Source organism: Amblyomma mixtum, chromosome 4, assembly GCF_055824585.1.
Source record: "Amblyomma mixtum isolate Tamu chromosome 4, ASM5582458v1, whole genome shotgun sequence".
In the NCBI taxonomy this organism is placed as follows: Eukaryota; Metazoa; Arthropoda; class Arachnida; order Ixodida; family Ixodidae; genus Amblyomma; species Amblyomma mixtum.
Genome location: NC_143015.1, coordinates 141,918,479 through 141,931,783, shown reverse-complemented (window position 1 = coordinate 141,931,783; position 13,305 = coordinate 141,918,479). Strand labels below are relative to the sequence as shown.

The 13,305-nt window shown below is 50.7% G+C and overlaps 1 pseudogene; it reads right to left on the bottom strand.

Moving 5' to 3' along the window:
* Positions 1–8,284: 8,284 nt before the first annotated feature.
* Positions 8,285–10,532, bottom strand: LOC149348516 (uncharacterized; annotated as a pseudogene).
* Positions 10,533–13,305: the final 2,773 nt, after the last annotated feature.

Genomic DNA, 13,305 nt, shown 5'->3' with positions numbered 1-13,305 from the left:
AGCGTAGCAGAGGGCAGCAGAAAATTAAGCGGGCTGAAAAGGTTTCCGGGGATACGGTGGTCCCAGCTGGCAAAGGGTAGGGTTAATTGCAGAGACATTGGAGAGGCTTTTTCCCTGCAGTGGGCGTAGTCAGGCTGATGTTGATGATGGTAAAACTAAGGATGTAATTGCAAGAGACCAAGGAGCGATCTCTTACAGCACGGCGGTGCTCCGTCTTTCTCATCCTCCTCCTCGGAAACATCGGGCGCGGCCGTCATGGTTCGCTACAATATTTTAATATATACACACACGAGAGAAGTTTAGTGTTTTCATCATAATTTCATTGCACTGTACCATCGTTTGTGCTCAGGTTAAAATGCCATTTCGGATGATAATCAAAGCCGCTGTTTTTCTAATTATCAAGCTTTCTTTGCGCAGGAGGTTATATTTCGGTCTTCAACTTAGTATGTGTCGCCGAATCTCTTGTTTATCAGTAGTAATCGTCGTTTTAAATTTTTAGTGTGCGTGCCGCCGCGGTGGCTCAGTGATTATGGTGACGGGGTTCCATCCCGGCCGCGGCGGTCGAATTTCTATGAAGGCGAAATTCTAGAGGCCCGTGTACTGTGCGATGTCAGTACACGTTAAAGAACCCCAGGTGGTCGAAATTTCCGGAGCCCTTCACCACGGCGTCCCCCATAGCCTGAGTCGCTTTGGGACGTTAAACCCCAATAAACGAACCAACCAATTTTGAGTGCGCAAGCACCTATTCATGAGAAGATACCGGCTCAACGAGTTTGTGTGTAGTTTGACCTTGACGGTGACCTTGGCCAAACCGTAACAAACCAAAATAAAAAATATGGGGCACCTAAGCAATTTCTATGTCCACCAGAACCGATCTTGTTGGCCTCAAGTAAAATTTCACATACCCACTACGGGGGAGTGGCCAAGACACAGGCGGTGAACTGTTGGAAAGATTAGCAGTTTTAGAGCGAAAGGAGTAGTAATAGGGTATAGGCTGACAGATTGGCCGACGAAACGACAGGGGTCCTGTTAGCTGGGAGATTGTAAGGGACGACGGCTTTATATGCAAATTCGAATGCAACACATGGAATGGTTCAATTTTGTATTGACTGAAAGAGAGACAGAAAAAAATTAAAAGTAAAAGTAAAAATAAATCATAAATGAACTGTTTGTTAATCAGAAAAAAAGAAAACAAATTGAAAAATAAATAAATAAAATTAATATTAGCATGGGAGTCGCTGTGTTTCTAGAAGAAATTTTTGAACTCCACAGCGCGCACTCCTGTTGCTTCGTGCAAGCGAAGTAGCGCCAAAGGAAAGAACAACCTCAGTGGACACAGGCAGACCCAGCTGGTGAAAAAGAATTTCTAATAGGCGCCTCCTCAAAGAAGAGAATCGGCGGCAGAACAGCAGGTAGTGATCCAGTGTCTCAGGCTCGGCACAAAATGGGCACAGTGGAGAAACCGCCAGACCAGATTTGTGAAGGTAAAAATTCAGCACAGGATCTCGGCAACGCAAACGCGTGAAAGAGACCTCGAGTCTGCGTGAGCGCCAGTTTTTGCTACTCCAAAGACTGGCAGGGCGGCGGCACCTCGTCTTTTCATCGGTGCTTCGTCTTCGTCGGCGCGTCGGCCTTGATCTGCCCAGGCGGTATCAGGCGCGGCCGTCGTGGTTCGCTACAATTGCTCCGGGAACGAAGAGGAGCCACCCTGGCGACTTATGGCGAGCGCAAGAGGAGCGGGTCGTAGTAAGTCTTCAGGCGGCTGACGTGGACGGTTTGCCGGCCACGATGGCGCAAGTCCGAAGAGGGGTCGAGCAGCTCCGCGATGTAATGGACCGGGGACGTCTGCTGGACAACCCGATAAGGCCCGTGGTATTCCGCTCGAAACTTTGACGACAATCCTGATGGTGTGCCTGGTACCCAGACCCAAACAAGGGATCCAACCGGAAAAATGTGTTGCCTGTTATCGTTATCGTGGCGATGCTTTTGGCGGCCTTGGGATTCGGAGGTAAAAGAGCGCGCCTAGTGGCGGCATTCCTCTGCATGCTTTGCGACTTCGGAGAGGGGCGTCCACTCGCAGTGTCCATCGTGGACGACGGCTCACGCCCATTCAGAAGAAAGGGGTAAGGCCGGTGGTTGGCTGTGCGGCGGTGTTGTACGCGTAGGTCACGAAAGGGAGGACAGCGTCCCAGTTGGTCTGATCTGTCGCGAAGTACATCGTGAGCATGTCACCGGGAGTACGGTTGAAGCGATCGGTCAGCCCGTTAGTTTGAGAATGGTAGGCAGTGGTGCTTCGATGTACGATGCGACATTCGGCGAGCACAGCTTCAACGACGTATGAAAGGAAGGCGCGGCTGTCGTGGTTCGCTACAATGTGAACTCCTGCTCCTTTTATTTTTCGGTGAGGCCTAAATTCGTGTGATTGCGGGAGGGGCTCGCATGCTGTCCTTTTGGATGACGCCCCCCGACCGGCGGTGAACCGTACTGTCCTTTCCGAGCACAGCAGAATCCGCCGAATGATTCGAATTTTACTGATTAGCAAGTGCAGTCAAGGAAGCAATGCACCGCTGGCAGTGCATTCGATCAGCATTTAAACCTTCTCTTTCATGAACAACATTTTACCGAATGAGCATTGAGGTTTTTTTGCTTAGGTTTGGGCTCAGACGGGATAAATAGGTTGGCGGATCGCCCGTTGTACGTTCGGATAAGAAGGAGATGATGAGGGCAGAATTGCCTACAACATCATGGTCATCGCCTCACGATCAATGCCATCTCGCACGCCACCGCGGTGGCTCACTGGTTATGGCGCTCGACTGCTGACCCGAAAGACGCGGGTTCGAATTTCGATGGTTGCGAAATGCTAGAGGTCCGTGTGCTGTGCGATGTCACTGCACGTTAAAGAGCCCCAGGTGGTTGAAATTTCCGGAGTCCTTCACTACGGCGTCTCTCATAGCCTGAGTCGCTTTGGGACGTTAAACCCCCATAAACGAATACCATCTCAGGTTCTGAAAACACGGGGTAAACAGCGCGAAGGGCCTAGTAGGATGTGACTAAGAAAGAGACGACACAGTCGTGCGTAATAGCAACACCCATCTATCGGCACCAGCATGCTGCAAAGAACCATACAGATGCGAGTGAATTATATCGCCATGAATATCCCAATGTCTTCTAGTTATGACTAGAGAGAGAGAGAAAACTTTATTGTAAAAGGAATTCGGGGCACGCCCCAGGGTCCCCGCACGACCCCACTGCACTCAAGTGTTTATGTTCCTAAGGTCCATAACACTGGCATGGCAGCCCGGCCGGTGGCGATCTAAGGGATATCTGTTTCGCAGCATTAGCTGTTAGAAGCTTTGGCTACGCCAAATCTGTCTCTGATTACATCGCGGTATCACTGGCTGACACCATGCTGCAGGGGAGGTGAAAATGCGACCGACGAATAACAGCGAAGTTTCGTTGCACGCGTTCTGCTTACCAGGTTCGACCGCATCCGACATCTGGCTTTACGCTTCTCGGGTCCTTGAAGTTTGTGGGTGGCATGATGATGCAGTTGGGTCTACCACCATCCCGGTGCGAGAGGTGCCCCAAGACGATGACCCCAGCGGGAGAGAAGATTGTCCAGTTCATCCACACACTGCCTGTACGGAGGCGGACGGGGAGACGGAAATCGGCGCGGTTAAAACTGCCCGCAGGAATGCGGAGGGGAGGGTTGCCGGCTGCGACGCGGGCAACACGCGGCTGCAAAGAAAGGTCAAACGGTGGGCGAGGAGGCGAAGCGCGCAGTTGCAGCGACAGCGAGAAGGCGACGCGCATGCGCAGTAGCGCGCACCTGAGCTGCGCGTGACGTCACTCGGTCACGGCATACGGCATACGCCAAGCTCAGATCCGACCCTCGTAGTGAAGCTTTTCGCTTCAAAAATCATCGGTACGAGCACGACCATATAAGTTGGGTGTTCATGCTTAATCTGGGGCTCATAACGGTTATGTAATATTGGTACCCACGAGCCCCTTTTCAAGTAGCGCTATAAGCTCCAACTGTAAAACATGACTTTGAGCTACTCACCCATATTGGCGTAAGCCGCTACAGCTGTGGGGCTGAAAATGCTATGCACAAATTCAACCTTTTCATCTTCCCTTGTAACAGCATCGCTCATTAAGGAGAATGGTATCGAAGACAAAAAGCTGAGCATTTGGACCTCTTGTTTTCAAGGTATGGTGTGGATATCTGATAAGCGTGTGGCTGTTGTTAAGCTTGAAAATGTTTATTGATTAAATTTGGTATGAACCCCGTCGTTGGAGTCCCGATTTCAAGATTCTATGGCCGAAGCTCCTACGGTGGCCCTGCTTACAAGCCATTTCTGGCCCTCAGGGCCTCCGATGATCACAGCCCACTGGTTAGGTGTTGGTGAAAGGTGTTGCCATGAGAGGTGGCCAAAAAATTGGAAAAGATCCAGCCTGCATGGCCATGGAATGCATTTCTACATTCCATAGCCTGGACGCCAAAGAAAAAAAAAGGGCGAGGGGTATTTACTGCTGCCAACAGATGCTAAATCAGACACTTATCGAAGCCGTAACTTGGAGCCCGTAATTACCACACCACTGCGAACAAGATAGTACAGAGAGCTGTTTTTCCTAGACATAACCACGGCACGATACGAATGGCGAGAATTTATTGAAGATTTACCGATTTTACTCATTGACGCGCTTCAGCAGCACTTCCAGGTCGTCGTGCAGCTCCAGAGCTTGCAGCCAGGCCTTCCACTCGAATTCGGTAACCTGAACTATTTTCCGCCTTGCGTTCCTGAGTAGTGGGTCGCATGCAACGCCGAAAGGCAGGTCACAGAGCAACACTGCGTCCCAGCGGTATACGGCTCGCGTCGGCACATCACACATCGTGGCTACCAAGAGGGCCGGCGCCTCGGGAGCATCGTCGTCGGGCTTCTCGATAATCGCCACTGACCCTTGCGTGTAGATCACATCCTTCAACGTGCGCCGCGAAGCCCCAGTCGACAGCAAGGCTAGAGACCTGGCTTCCACATAATCCAAGAGCGCCTTGCCTTTCACCTCCATAAGCTGCCTCCCGAAATGCGACGAGAAATTTCTAACGTCCATCCGTGGACTGCAGAGGACCGTATCTTCGGCTCGGCGGCATGTAGCTGCAATGCCACTACGTAGAAGCGTCATGTGTAGGCCCTGTATACTCTGCCCGTCAAAGCAACCAACCTCACCTTCATCTATGAACCGTTGACGCAGACTAATTGGGCAGATTTCTACGACCACGTCCTTAGAATGAGGCCTGGAAGGAGTTCCGAGGCAGCACGTTAGCGCCAGCGGCGTCCGCAGTTTTTAAGCATGAAATGCTTTTAGCTCCCGTTGTCGGCAGTGTGGTGACGTCACGCCGAGACCGAGAGCCATCATCCGGGCTATCCGGGCACTGAAATCCACTCATCCGGGCACTGAATTCCACTCATCCGGGCTCTCAAACGAGAACATCCGGGCACCGTACGAGACTTAATGATATTCAACGAGACACTAAGCCCTCCTACGGGACCGGCATACAAGAGCCGGTTGCTCTGAAACGAGAACATCCGGGCACCGTACGAGACCTAACGAGATTTAACGAGACTCTAAGCCCTTCTACGGGACCGGCATACAAGCGCCGGTTGCTCTCCAAACGAGTCACAAAAAATAACTGCTGCCAGTGTCCTCAATGTTTATCAAGATATCAGTCGAGCTGTGCATTTGATAATGCACGGAATTATAATTTCCGATTTCTAATAATGCGTGCAAAAAGCACATACATGCCACAATACACTTCGTTGTCATACGTGATCTGTTAGGGGCTTTGAGAGAAGGGCGCTTAGAGAAAGAGGGGCGCTCCAGGGCGAGAAGGGCTTTCGGCTGAAACACTGCTTTCGCGCGCTCCCCAAGGATGTCGCTGCGGTCCTACACTCACGCATGTAAAAGACCGGCCGCAGGGCCTTCATGCCCTTTCCCCCTCTGGCAGGCAGATGTATACACGCTCGCGGAGTATTCGAACGTGCTGCATATACATTCTTGTCAGGCCTGCGTCTCGTCGTGTCCGCGTACGCTTCTGCATCGTCCTGGATTTCAATGCCGCCACCGTCACAGCTGCTTAAGCCGAGCAATGGAGCCTGTGTTAGGCCCGTAAACATTTCATGCTTACTCTACTCTCGGTTACAGGAGAGGCGCAATATTTTCAATCGTGATTCATGGGCGCCGAGATTGCAGACCTCCAACTTGTCCACAATAGCAAGTAGCCGCATTGTGGAGGACGCTTTTCGCTCTCGACAGTCTTGAAACAAAAGAACGATCTTCCGGTAAGGATGCCGCGGGTCCAGATAGTGTTGGAAGTCACGCAGAATGAGGACGGGAACATGGCTTGTCCACGTGAGCCCCTCAGCCAAGAACGCCATGAAGACGTCAGGTTCCATGAGGTACACACCTTCGAAGCCGTCCCAGCTCCAGCACCAAAGAGAACGCAGGACGCGGACACGGACGGGAAGCGACCTCTGCAGGGAGGCTAGAAGGAGTTCGTCCTCGTAGATATGCTCACCAAGGATGACGGCGCGTTGCGGCTTAGCGGCTTGTATTACACCTACGCACAGTTGACGTTGAAGCTCCCCTGTTGCCAGCGCCACCACGCAGTCTTCGACGCGGACGCGGCTAGCAAGCTCGGAGTCCCGCGTATTGAGATCGTAGCGACCATCTCCTTCTGGCGTAGGCTGACGTTGTACCGGCCTCAGAGACCCCAGACGCACCAGGAAATCTGAGCGCTCGGCGGTCCCCAAGTTCCGTGACTCGCCAATCTCGATGTCGACAGGTTTCTTTTTACCAATCTGCACTGACCTTGGCACCGAACATGCCGGTAGCCCGCTGCGGACGGCTCCTGATTACGAAGTGCTGCTCCAATGGTCTTGTCCTTATGGTTCGCGCGCAGTGGGGCACGAAGCAGTACTGACGGCTTTTGGATTGGATTGGATCTGTGGCCTTCCTTCATTTGGTGTTCAGTTGGTGAAGATGTGTCGAGTGGTGGTAGTTGGTTGGAAAAAGACAACGCCACTGACGAGACTGCTATCCCCTAAAGAGTTTTTAGAAAGCGGTTTGCGGATGCTTTTGTGCGTTTGGGGCAGGGAGATCCGACTGTCAAGCGGTGTCGTCTCGGGCCTTGCTCTTCACTAGGCTGTCCCGCTTTTCTTGTTTCCCCTTCCATTCGGGCGACCCTCTTTCCAGGCTTGAGTGTTGCTGCCGCTGGAGACTGCGGCCCTCCGGAGACGCGCAACGCACTGTCACACATTTCTTGGTCTAAGTTTGGCAAACACAACCCTAAGAAGGCATTCCAGCGAGCAACTGCAATGCGGCCTCTGAAGTTCTAAATTGACTCAAGAAAAGTCCTGCAAAGGTACGTTAACATCTAATAATTATGCAGGATAAATGACAAACATGCACATGGTAAATGCACTTATTTTTCATTTTAATCCTTGTTTTTATCCTTGTGTCCTTGTTTTTTTATCCTAGTATGTTCCATTTTTCTGTTCGTCGCACAATTGTATTTAGGACAGCGTGTGTGAATACTCATCCTCAGTCTTTCCAAAGTGTGTGAGTGCGTACCGTTTACTTTAAATAAGCAGCGGAGGACGCGTTAGCACCCCACCGACCCACCACGAAAACTCGGTCAGCAGAGATATTTTGCATAGTTCTACGGCGTTACTTTATACCCGTATGGAGGCAGTGTAGTGCACTGTTTTGCTAGTCCCTTTGAATTCTACAAGAGTTAGTTCACGGGCTAGTTGGCTCTACATGGCGAATATACAGCGCAAGGCATGATGCTAGGGACAGAAACAGTGGAAGGCACACACAGACGCTGGCTATCAACTGAATTTTATTTTCGGAGGCACTAACATTATGCAGTCAATGAAGAGGGCGGTACATCAAGAAGAAGCTCTGCGACCACCAGAATACCGAGTAGTCATGTCAGTTGATAAAAGATGGGCTACGAATTCTGAACAAGACAAAAGCGATAAAAGCAGTGAGGTGTAAAGGGCCGTCACGGAAACAATTTTTAAAACGGGCCGTTAGTGATAAAACACTTAAACGTCAAATATCATGCGGCAGGTGACCACACTCACAACGCATGCTCATCCACTCCCCGGAATTGTTTTTTTATTCCACCTCCATTGAATGCATAAATCACAGTTCGAAAGGATAACTGAGCAATGCTTCAGGCAATAGACAAAAAATTGAAATATTTTACTCGGCAACTTATCCGTGGACGAGTCACCGAATGTTGCTCTCAAATCTTTTTCCGTCCGGTCTTTCAGGATCAGATCGTCAAGGTTGTACAACGTCCGCTACCTTTAGATAGCTGCGTATGTGCAACCAGCAGTCATAGTTCAACATGTCCAGTTGCATGCTACTACTATTCTCAGCAGACGCAAAACTCGGTACCTGGCACACAACGTGGTGTCTGACGACTCCGACTAGCCTCATGTACTCGTCCAAGCCGATGAGGCAAGGAAGCGTCAGGGCGCGTCTGATCATCGCCCTGGCTTCCACTTGGTCCACACCTGCTCGACTCTGAACGACCTCGACGAGCTTCGGGTGATCGGCGACAAGCTCCAAGGAACGCGCACAGTACGCTCCGTGATCACCCATCACGAAGCACCCGGCCCGATTAATGAGGCTGGCGTTGCGCCTGGTTATGTCCAGCACGGTTGCCATCCCGTCGTCAAGCGGTTCGCTGTCGACGAGTTTCAGATGGAGGAGGGTGTAATTTTGCTCCAGCTTCGGTAAGAGGTAGGACAGAAAGAGTTTGCAGAATGTGTCGAGAACCGTGCTGAGAACTAATTCGTGCAGATACCAGCTTTTCAAGGCGGCGTCGGCCAGCAGTTGACAGTCCGTGTACTGCAAACACGGCAGTTCCAGCACGATTTTGCTGATGCCGACGTTCGCCGACAATGCTGCAACCAAACGACTCACAGAGCTGCAGAGTTCCTGGTACATTTCCTCGCACGGTGTCCTCAGGTCACAGGGGAGGTAGAACTCGACGTTCTTGAGCACGGAAGAGCCCTCTACGTAAGCTGTCAATGCAGAAAAGATCAACGGCGAGAAATCATCGCAGTGGACGTAAAGGGAGGTAACGTGTCTGCACGTAGCCAGTGTTTCGAACGCAGTGCTGAAGTGCTCAGCTTGGAAGAGGTGATCAGGACTGAGCGTGAGGGTGGTCACTTCGGGACATTCCGAAATAGTCTGCACAGTGATGCGGCCCAGGTGGTAGTTCTGGATGAACACCTTTTGTGCTAGGCCGTGGTTTCGTATCATAAGACATATTTCCCTCAGATGCCAGTCATCCGTAAGATTCCGCACAGTAACGGTTTGTAGGGATGGGTTATTAGCGACAGCCTGGAAGAAGGCACGGCATTCATCTCGCGTAAGCCAGTGCAGGTCGATGGTCAGCTTCGCTAGGACGCGGTTCGAAGACAGTGCCTGGAGCCAGGGGCGGATTCTGTCAGTGCGGCTCATCCAAGCAAAACACTCAGCGCGATGTGCCGTCGGCTTCGAATCGCCGCAAGACGCCATGCATGGCGCGCTTAAAGTACGGAGGCTTTTGTTCTGGGCAACCACTTTAGAGAAGAGCACGTATTCTACTTCGACCGCTGCGCTCCAATCAGCGATCAGCTCTTCCAACGTGTTATTCTTGCAGATTGATTCAATCACTGTCTTAAGCCCGGTTCGATTCCTGAAAGGAGGCGCTCGCAAAGTAAGCTTCCTTAGTGTCCCGCTTCCCTTGTCCAAGTATCCGGCGAACAATTCCGAAGATCCGGTGGATGCACACCCAAAGACGCAGGCTCCCACGGCAAGTTCCGTGACGGTGTTATTCATGGCCAAAGCCGCAATCAGGCGTGTGACTAGATGCGCGCTCATCTCCAAATCGGCCACGTCCAGAGTCGTGAGCGCGATTCCTTCTCGTTCCAGCAGGCGAACAGGAAGAGTCGCTTTGGCTTCGAAAGGGCAGTAACCTTTCAGGTACACGAGCTCCTCAATGAAGTCCATAGAGCTGACAAAGTCACCGAGACTCTGAATGATATTTGGTTTGTCACTCGGGATTCCAGATATGCTCAGCCTTTTCAGACTGCGCATCCTCGCCAAGGCTGTGAGCAGGAACTCGGCGTTCGCAACGCTGTAGTTTATCTCTACAGCCACGATGCAACTATGCACCATGAACAGATGGTACAGGAGTTTCAGTGCATCGCAGGGCCAGTCGTCGTCTGAACTGGAGAATGCGCACACGCGACGGACTTCGGGAACCATGACAATGCTCACGTCCCCGAGATTGTCGCGCTCGTCTTCTTCAGGTGTAGGCCTGCATGCCACAAGATGTCGTTGAAGGCTGTCGGGCGTTGGAGCAGTTTGCAAACCCGGCTCCTGTTTCGAGTGCATGGGATGCCAAGTACGTGGCTGGGGGTGCCGCTTGAAGGTCCAGATCCCGAAGCTTCCAGAGAGGCCGCCATGACGCAGGTCCTTACGCAGCGTAAATATGACGTAGCCTTCAGTTGATCGCCTTTTTATGCCGTTAGGTCGTTTTCAACCTGCGCATATGAAGACAATGCGTTGCAATGGGTGCAAACCTGCCGACATGTTTTCAACTTGAAAATCATGCAGCTAGTGTCCAACATAGAAACAGCCATTTATTCTGCTTTGTGACGTTTTTTATTAATCATCATCATCATCCTGACCACGCCCACTGTAGGACAGAGGTCCCTCCCATATCTATTCTATTAACCCTGCCCCTTGCCAGCCGCTGCCTTATTTCCTTGAACAAATAAACTAGTAAAACGACGGACAAAAATGATGAGGCCCACACTGCGATTAGAACCAACAACTGCAATTCATTGAAATAAGTCCATCTGTGAAGAAAACCAGCCGTGCACGCAGCACAACAACCAAATTACACAATCAGCAATGGCTGACAGATAATCGAGGTGCTAGCGACAGTGCGAAAGGAAACTTGGTGCCTTCTGCATAAGGAGATAGATATCATGCTGATGAAATTACCTCCTTCCGTGCTGATATGATAAGCTTCGAGAATTTCGCGCTTCACCTTATCCTTATCTATACCGAGACGAAACAACGGGTAGCAGCCGCAATTCCGGCAGTGGCAAGGGAGGTTTGCTCCGTCAGTGGAGTTCAAAGGGTTGTGGTGCTCCCACAACCTATCATTGATATGCCGGCCTATTTGGCCGACGTAAACTTTTTCAAAAGTCAGGGAATCTTGTACACCACATGTTTCGCATATTTAATGTAACAGTTTCATGCTGCGTAGTACACACAGGAGGTCTGGTTCTTCCACGCTCAACACGTGAATAAAGGCTTGAAAGTTTGCATAGCGCAGATAAGACGACGTTGACGTCATGCCTCAAAGCAACTTGTTTTTTGTTGTAGTTTTTTTATGTCGTGGGAAGCCCTATGCACAACGGCAACACGTCAAATGTTTTTTTCGTTTATTTCTTGTTGAATCGGCCATTTTCGCAACTCGGCTCTTATGCAACAAAGTTTATCACCGCGTTCAAAAGTGTTGTAGAAGCGTAGCTTGTTGGGCCAGTTCGTGCATGGCAAGTGGAAAACCAGCAGAAAGAACGCGTTCGCAAGCAGGAGAAGTACACAGGGCAACGCTGGAAACGCAACTGAAAGTCTTTAAAAGTGCTTTTGGAAAAATGGCGGCTAGGAAACGCTCCTCCTGATTATCAAAACTTGACTTTATTCTGTGGTGGCAACCCTACTTCAGTGAATTGCGAAAGAAATTCATAGCAATCTCTCTTCTGACGACTTTAGAGTGAGCAGACGAAAACGGCAACAACGCCTTTTTTGTAGGTGAAAAGCAACAATCATCGCCACGAAAAGTTCATTCAAGTTCTAAAAACCTCATCGAGTCGTTACTGGGCTGTTCGTGGGTAAAGCAAAATGAACGGGAAGAGGCAGACGAGACCCGTCGATGGTTCACGGGACTGCCGACTGGCTGCGCAGCCATCTCTATGCACACGTCGAACACGGCGATGTCGGCACCTATGTCTGACAAGATGTCTTTAATAGCTATTGCGGAGAAATGTAAACTGGGCACTAAAAGCGTGACAAACCGGGGACATGTTAGGTAAATTACCAAAGGCAAATTATCAAAATGTCAGTTAGCTAAATTGCGCTAAAGCTATAAAGAGATGCTACTTATCACCGTACCACAATGTAGTATGCTGAAAAATGCGATGACAGTGAACAGCGACCCTCCTCCACACGTATAGGCGCCCTAAGGGCAGTGTGCAGACAAGGCATGATAACAAAGATGCAGTGCAGAGTGCCAGCTTGCCGATATTTAGCTGCCAAACATTATGCCGAATATTAGGGCACCTGCTGTGCTAATGTGTGCATGTCTTTATCAGTGTGGGCGGTACAGCTGGAAAGGGGCGAAAGATAGAGGTTATGGTTTACGTGATTTAACGTCCCAAAGCGACTAATGGCTATGAGGGACGCCGTAGTGGAGGGCTTCGGGTAATTTCGACCACCCGGGGTTCTTCAACTCGCACTGACAAGGCACACTACACGGGTCTTTAGCATTTCGCCTCTATCAAAATGAGACCGCAGCGGCTGGAATCAAACGGACGAATTGGAAAATTAGAAGACACAGATGAGCCCTAGTGTGTGTAGTCTTCTACTTTTTCATTTCGTCTGTTTCGCACTCTACCACCCACAATGAAGTATTACCAACTTGCCCAGCTATACATCCTTCTTCAGTGTTTATATATCATAGAGGTATATAATGGGGAATAGAAATGGTGTAAGCTCTCAGCGACTGCGCTTACCACGGACATTCTAGGCCTCGACGGCGAACAAAGAAAGGAGAAAGGGCACACTAACCTTGTCTTTGATTCCGTTCTTTTCCAACAGTATATGCGGCCTTGCGGTCGAAAGCGGGTCCTTCCTGCCTCGGCCTCCTGCAGAGGAAGACCACCAACACCGGTACCGGCGTGGAAAGCACCGAATGCTCCCAAACCTCAGCCACCGCGATCCGCCACTGCAATAAGCGCCCACTTATCACGAGCGGCACTGTCCAACCCTGCAAAGACGGCTACCGCCAACGCTGTTTCCGCAGCATCACCTGTTATCGCGAAGAGTTAACGCACGTGTCACGGGCAGCAAGGAATGATTACATAGCTGCCTGCAGGTACGATTTGTCAGCGACCGCTTAGCTTTCTGATTGGATGATGATGATGATGTCCTCGGGCTTAATGGCAC